Source organism: Montipora foliosa, chromosome 2 (assembly GCF_036669935.1).
Source record: "Montipora foliosa isolate CH-2021 chromosome 2, ASM3666993v2, whole genome shotgun sequence".
NCBI lineage: Eukaryota > Metazoa > Cnidaria > Anthozoa > Scleractinia > Acroporidae > Montipora > Montipora foliosa.
In genome coordinates this window covers 28,167,858-28,174,790 of record NC_090870.1, presented here as the reverse complement: position 1 = coordinate 28,174,790, position 6,933 = coordinate 28,167,858, and positions in this window count along the sequence as shown.

The following is a 6,933-nucleotide window of genomic DNA, read 5'->3' as shown; positions in this document are numbered from 1 at the left end:
TTAATGATCATGGTATATGGTGTATGGTATATTGAGCGATAAAGCTTTTATATATTTAGGCATGAGTTCGTTTGCCAGACACGCAATGCCAGTCTCAGGAGGTCTGTAAACTACACAAACCAGAAGTGATCAGAGATTCTTGTTTTCTACTTGGAGCCACAATTGACTTAAGCCAGATTCTCCAATTTCTGTAAGGTCCTTCAGAACCTTTACCTTTAGGCCATGTTTAACATAAGCGCATACCCCAGCACCAATTTTCCGTAAGCGATCCAGCCTATAGATGCTATAGCCATCGATTTCTACGCTTGCGTTAGTCGTCGTAGAATTAAACCATGTTTCCGAGAATGTTAAGATGTCAAAGCTTTTCTGCAGGGCCATTTCTTTGATTTCATGAAAGTGATGCCTACATTTCAAGGATTCAGCATTTAGATGAGCAATCTCAAGCTGTTTTATGTTGTTTCAATGCTTAAAAGTAATCAAAGAGAATAATGATTAGTATAACCCCTCATTCCACAATATTCTAACAAAATAGGAAGAGAGCACAAATCTAATACATCCCTAATCCTGAGAAACAAAAGACACCAGCCACCCAGTTTGGTGTACCAAATAAATGGAACCACATGTAATACCGGTACTTACATGAGATTATATCTGTAACATTTTTCTTGATTCATTAAGTAACTCCGTTTACTATCAAATTAATTTTGTCATAACGATAAAAGTACACATATAGTGGTGGAACTCATGGATGCTTTCTTTGTCTTCAACACTTTTCCAAAAAAAATTATGTGTGATGAGGTATTTAGAATTATCTCATATAACAGTATTTCAAATTTGAAACTGGAAGCAGATCTTGGCTGAGACAATGGATAAATAAAACTGCAGCATCATCTTCCGCTAATCGCTAGGCATTATTAGTCTATACGTACACAGGCCTGTAACTCAGACAGTGCTTTATAATTATATTATTGCACTGACTGTCAAGAATTAGTTTTTAAAGTGTAATTTATGTGGGTTATTTGCAAATATCTGTATGCATTGATCACTTGTTTAAAAGCAACAATCAGCTTCTAAGTCTTTCAGACTTTCAGCTGTTTGACTGCATTACAGCTTTTTACTCAAGTTGAAGTAAATGAAGTTAAGTTGACTTGCGTGTTTACTTGCGAAACAAAGGATACATCTGTGTCAAAATGATTGCAAGACATCGGATTTTTGTTCCTATTCACAAATAAAAAGCTTCACCTGTCCCTGTAAGAATTTATTCTGTCACGAACGCCTCGCAAATATTAACAAAGTCAACTTATTAGAAAACTTCTATTTGCAACAAGCCACCATTTCACCATGGTATTTGTTACGTGTATGTTTCTGAATTTCAAGCACTCACTGTAAGCAATATTTCTTGCAGGACCTTGAGTAAACAAGACCAAATGCAAACGATAGCATATTTTCAATACGGGGATAGTTCAATGACAGTACTAAATCTTTCAGTCATCTAACTGTTCTAACATCACTTGTTACTTTCACTCTTTTCGAAAAAATACCAAAAAACAACAAAACAAATTTCATCCCTTTTGCAAGTCATATCATTCCCATTACCGGTGGAGTCATTACACGCTCCGTTTTCAAAGAGGACAGATATTTCTCGGGAACTATACAATGGCCGAGAAATATGTGACTTGCCAGGTAATTAAAGCATTTCTTTTATTTACGTTTCCCATGTCATACTGAATTTCAAGCACTCACTGTAAGCAACATTTCTTGCAGGACCTTGAGTAAACAAGACCAAATAAAAACGATACCATATTTTCAGTACGGGATAGTTCAATGACAGTACTAAATCTTTCAGTCATCTAACCGTTCTAACATCACTTGTTACTTTCACTCTTTTCGAAAAAATACCAAAAAAACAACAAAACAAATTTCATCCCTTTTCCAAGTCATCTCATTCCCATTCCCATTCCCAGTGGAGAGATTACACGCTCCGTTTTCAAAGAGGACGGATATTTACCGGGAACTATACAATGGTCCAGAGATACGTGACTTGCCAGGTAATTATAGGTTTTATTTTAATTACGTTTACCATGTCATACTTTATATCATCGACCTTCCACCCACCATTACAACACCTTCCACTCGCAACAATGGAAAACCTTGCCTACGATCATCTTCGTAGTCATCATCTTCATGGTCCACTTCACGACAACCATTATCACGCAAACAGACAAGACACTCTGAACACACAGACGGACAACCACAGCATAGATCGACAGAACGCAGGACAGATTCAAGAAGTTACAGCTCACGCGAAGAGAGCAGAAATCGTTTGCATATTCAAAGGCAATGCCATCAGGAGAGAAATGATGACCCAAGCCATGGACATCTTAGAGAAACGCCAGCCAACCCACAGCAAAGACACCAACAAAATGTAAATCGTGTATGTTTCGGAATTTCAAGCAGTAAGCAATATTTCTTGCAGAACCTTGAGTACACAAGACCAAATGAAAACGATAGCATATTTTCAATACAGGGATAGTTCAATGACAGTACTAAATCTTTCAGTCATCTAACCGTTCTAACATCACTTGTTACTTTTACCGTTTTCCAAAAAATACCAAAAACAACAAAACAAATTTCATGCCTTTTGCAAGTCATACGATTCCCATTCCCGGTGGAGACATTACACGCTCCATTTAACTACAGTCTCAGACATAATTAGTTGAGACACTTCATGCGAACTTCCTCTATTCCCTTCTCGTGCCTCCCCTGCCCCTCTCAATGTTGTTTATCGCAGTTGAGTCACCGAATCTTTCACAGCAACATTGAGAGGGAAGGAAGAGGCATAAGTGTCCCAACAATTATGTCTGGGACTGTGTAAAAGAGGAATTCTTGGTATGTGAGTACTCGGTAGCTGTATTGGCGGGAAATCGTATCATACTTGTGTGCGTACACGTATCAGAGCGACATTAAATGCTGGGAGTAATGGACGATTTTAATCTGAAGAAGAAATCATTACATGAAATAAGTGTTCCCTTATTTTCTTAAAGAGTGTAACATTAACATTTCATAGACAAAACGATAAAGATATCAGCGTTCACGTTTGGGTTGAAGTAGCGATTGCGTGATACCTGAACAGTTTTTCACATGGTAAACAAAGATCTCTGGGTTAATTGAAAACAAATAACATGCGCTATAGTAGAAGGTGGTTGTAGGTTGTTACTATTCCCAAAAGAGGGGCGGCGTTTATTGCACAGATACGTCGTACTACGTTTATGATGGAGTTTATCAATAGAGAGGCTGAAGCATCTAGCGTCTATGATGAGCATGATGGCCGTTGCAGTACAAGTGAGAGTTTGAGCGCACGAGATGTGAGGCGAGTTTACCTCATTACTTATAGTCAAGCAAACAGAGACATTGTTATTCTGTCAGCAATGCCTCGCAAATATTAACAAAGTAAACTTATTAGAAAACTTCTATTTGCAACAAGCCACCATTTCACCATGGTATTTGTTATGTGTATGTTTCTGAATTTCAAGCACTCACTGTAAGCAACATTTCTTGCAGGACCTTGAGTAAACAAGACCAAATAAAAACGATAGCATATTTTCAGTACGGGATAGTTCAATGACAGTACTAAATCTTTCAGTCATCTAACCGTTCTAACATCACTTGTTACTTTCACTCTTTTCGAAAAAATACCAAAAAAACAACAAAACAAATTTCATCCCTTTTCCAAGTCATCTCATTCCCATTCCCAGTGGAGAGATTACACGCTCCGTTTTCAAAGAGGACGGATATTTACCGGGAACTATACAATGGTCGAGAGATACGTGACTTGCCAGGTAATTATAGGTTTTATTTTAATTACGTTTACCATGTCATACTTTATATCATCGACCTTCCACCCACCATTACAACACCTTCCACTCGCAACAATGGAAAACCTTGCCTACGATCATCTTCGTAGTCATCATCTTCATGGTCCACTTCACGACAACCATTATCACGCAAACAGACAAGACACTCTGAACACACAGACGGAGGACAACAGCATAGATCCACAGAAGGCAAGAAGGATTCAAGAAGTTACAGCTCACGCAAAGAGAGCAGAAATCGTTTGCATATTCAAAGGCATCGCCATCATGAGAGAAATGATGACCCAAGGCATGGACATCCTAGAGAAACGCCAGCCAACCCACAGCAATGACACTGACAAAATGTAAATCGTGTATGTTTCGGAATTTCAAGCAGTAAGCAATATTTCTTGCAGAACCGTGAGTACACAAGACCAAATGAAAACAATAGCATATTTTCAATACAGGGATAGTTCAATGACAGTACTAAATCTTTCAGTCATCTAACCGTTCTAACATCACTTGTTACTTTTACCGTTTTCCAAAAAATACCAAAAACAACAAAACAAATTTCATGCCTTTTGCAAGCCATACGATTCCCATTCCCGGTGGAGACATTACACGCTCCATTTAACTACAGTCTCAGACATAATTAGTTGGGACACTTCATGCGAACGTCCTCTATTCCCTTCTCGTGCCTCCCCTGCCCCTCTCAATGTTGTTTATCGCAGTTGAGTCACCGAATCTTTCACAGCAACATTGAGAGGGAAGGAAGAGGCATAAGTGTCCCAACAATTATGTCTGGGACTGTGTGAAAGAGGAATTCTTGGTATGTGAGTACTCGGTAGCTGTATTGGCGGGAAATCGTATCATACTTGTGTGCCTACACGTATCAGAGCGACATTAAATGCTGGGAGTAATGGACGATTTTAATCTGAAGAAGAAATCATTACACGAAATAAGTGTTCCCTTATTTTCTTAAAGAGTGTAACATTAACATTTCATAGACAAAACGATAAAGATATCAGCGGTCACGTTTGGGTTGAAGTAGCGATTGCGTGATACCTGAACAGTTTTTCACATGGTAAACAAAGATCTCTGGGTTAATTGAAAACAAATAACACGCGCTATAGTAGAAGGTGGTTGTAGGTTGTTACTATTCCCAAAAGAGGGGCAGCGTGTATTGCACAGATACGTCGTACTACGTTTATGATGGAGTTTATCTATAGAGAGGCTGAAGCATCTAGCGTCTGTGATGAGCATGATGGCCGTTGCAGTACAAGTGAGAGTTTGAGCGCACGAGATGTGAGGCGAGTTTACCTCATTACTTATAGTCAAGCAAACAGAGACATTGTCATTCTGTCAGGAATGCCTCGCAAATATTAACAAAGTCAACTTATTAGAAAACTTCTATTTGCAACAAGCCACCATCTCACCATGGTATTTGTTACGTGTATCTTTCTGAATTTCAAGCACTCACTGTAAGCAACATTTCTTGCAGGACCTTGAGTAAACAAGACCAAATGAAAACGATAGCATATTTTCAGTACGGGATAGTTCAATGACAGTACTAAATCTTTTAGTCATCTAACCGTTCTAACATCACTTATTACTTTCACTCTTTTCGAAAAAATACCAAAAAACAAGAAAACAAATTTCATCCCTTTTCCAAGTGATCTCATTCCCATTCCCAGTGGAGAGATTACACGCTCCGTTTTCAAAGAGAACGGATATTTACCGGGAACTATACAATGGTCAAGAGATACGTGACTTGCCAGGTAATTATAGGTTTTATTTTAATTACGTTTACCATGTCATACTTTATATCATCGACCTTCCACCCACCATTACAACACCTTCCACTCGCAACAATGAAAAACCTCGCCTACGATCATCTTCATAGTCATCATCTTCATGGTCCACTTCACGACAACCATTATCACGCAAACAGAGAAGACACTCTGAACACACAGACGGAGGACGACAGCATAGATCCACAGAACGCAAGAAGGATTCAAGAAGTTACAGCTCACGCAAAGAGAGCAGAAATCGTTTGCATATTCAAAGGCATCGCCATCATGAGAGAAATGATGACCCAAGGCATGGACATCCTAGAGAAACGCCAGCCAACCCACAGCAATGACACTGACAAAATGTAAATCGTGTATGTTTCGGAATTTCAAGCAGTAAGCAATATTTGTTGCAGAACCTTGAGTACACAAGACCAAATGAAAACGATAGCATATTTTCAATACAGGGATAGTTCAATGACAGTACTAAATCTTTCAGTCATCTAACCGTTCTAACATCACTTGTTACTTTTACCGTTTTCGAAAAAATACCAAAAACAACAAAACAAATTTCATGCCTTTTGCAAGTCATACGATTCCCATTCCCGGTGGAGACATTACACGCTCCATTTAACTACAGTCTCAGACATAATTAGTTGGGACACTTCATGCGAACGTCCTCTATTCCCTTCTCGTGCCTCCCCTGCCCCTCTCAATGTTGTTTATCGCAGTTGAGTCACCGAATCTTTCACAGCAACATTGAGAGGGAAGGAAGAGGCATAAGTGTCCCAACAATTATGTCTGGGACTGTGTAAAAGAGGAATTCTTGGTATGTGAGTACTCGGTAGCTGTATTGGCGGGAAATCGTATCATACTTGTGTGCGCACACATATCAGAGCGACATTAAATGCTGGGAGTAATGAACGACTTTAATCTGAAGAAGAAATCATTACACGAAATAAGTGTTTCCTTATTTTCTTAAAGAGTGTAACATTAACATTTCATAGACAAAACGATAAAGACATCAGCGGTCACGTTTGGGTTGAAGTAGCGATTGCGTGATACCTGAACAGTTTTTCACATGGTAAACAAAGATCTCTGGGTTAATTGAAAACAAATAACACGCGCTATAGTAGAAGGTGGTTGTAGGTTGTTACTATTCCCAAAAGAGGGGCGGCGTTTATTGCACAGATACGTCGTACTACGTTTATGATGGAGTTTATCAATAGAGAGGCTGATGCATCTATCGTCTATGATGAGCATGATGGCCGTTGCAGTACAAGTGAGAGTTT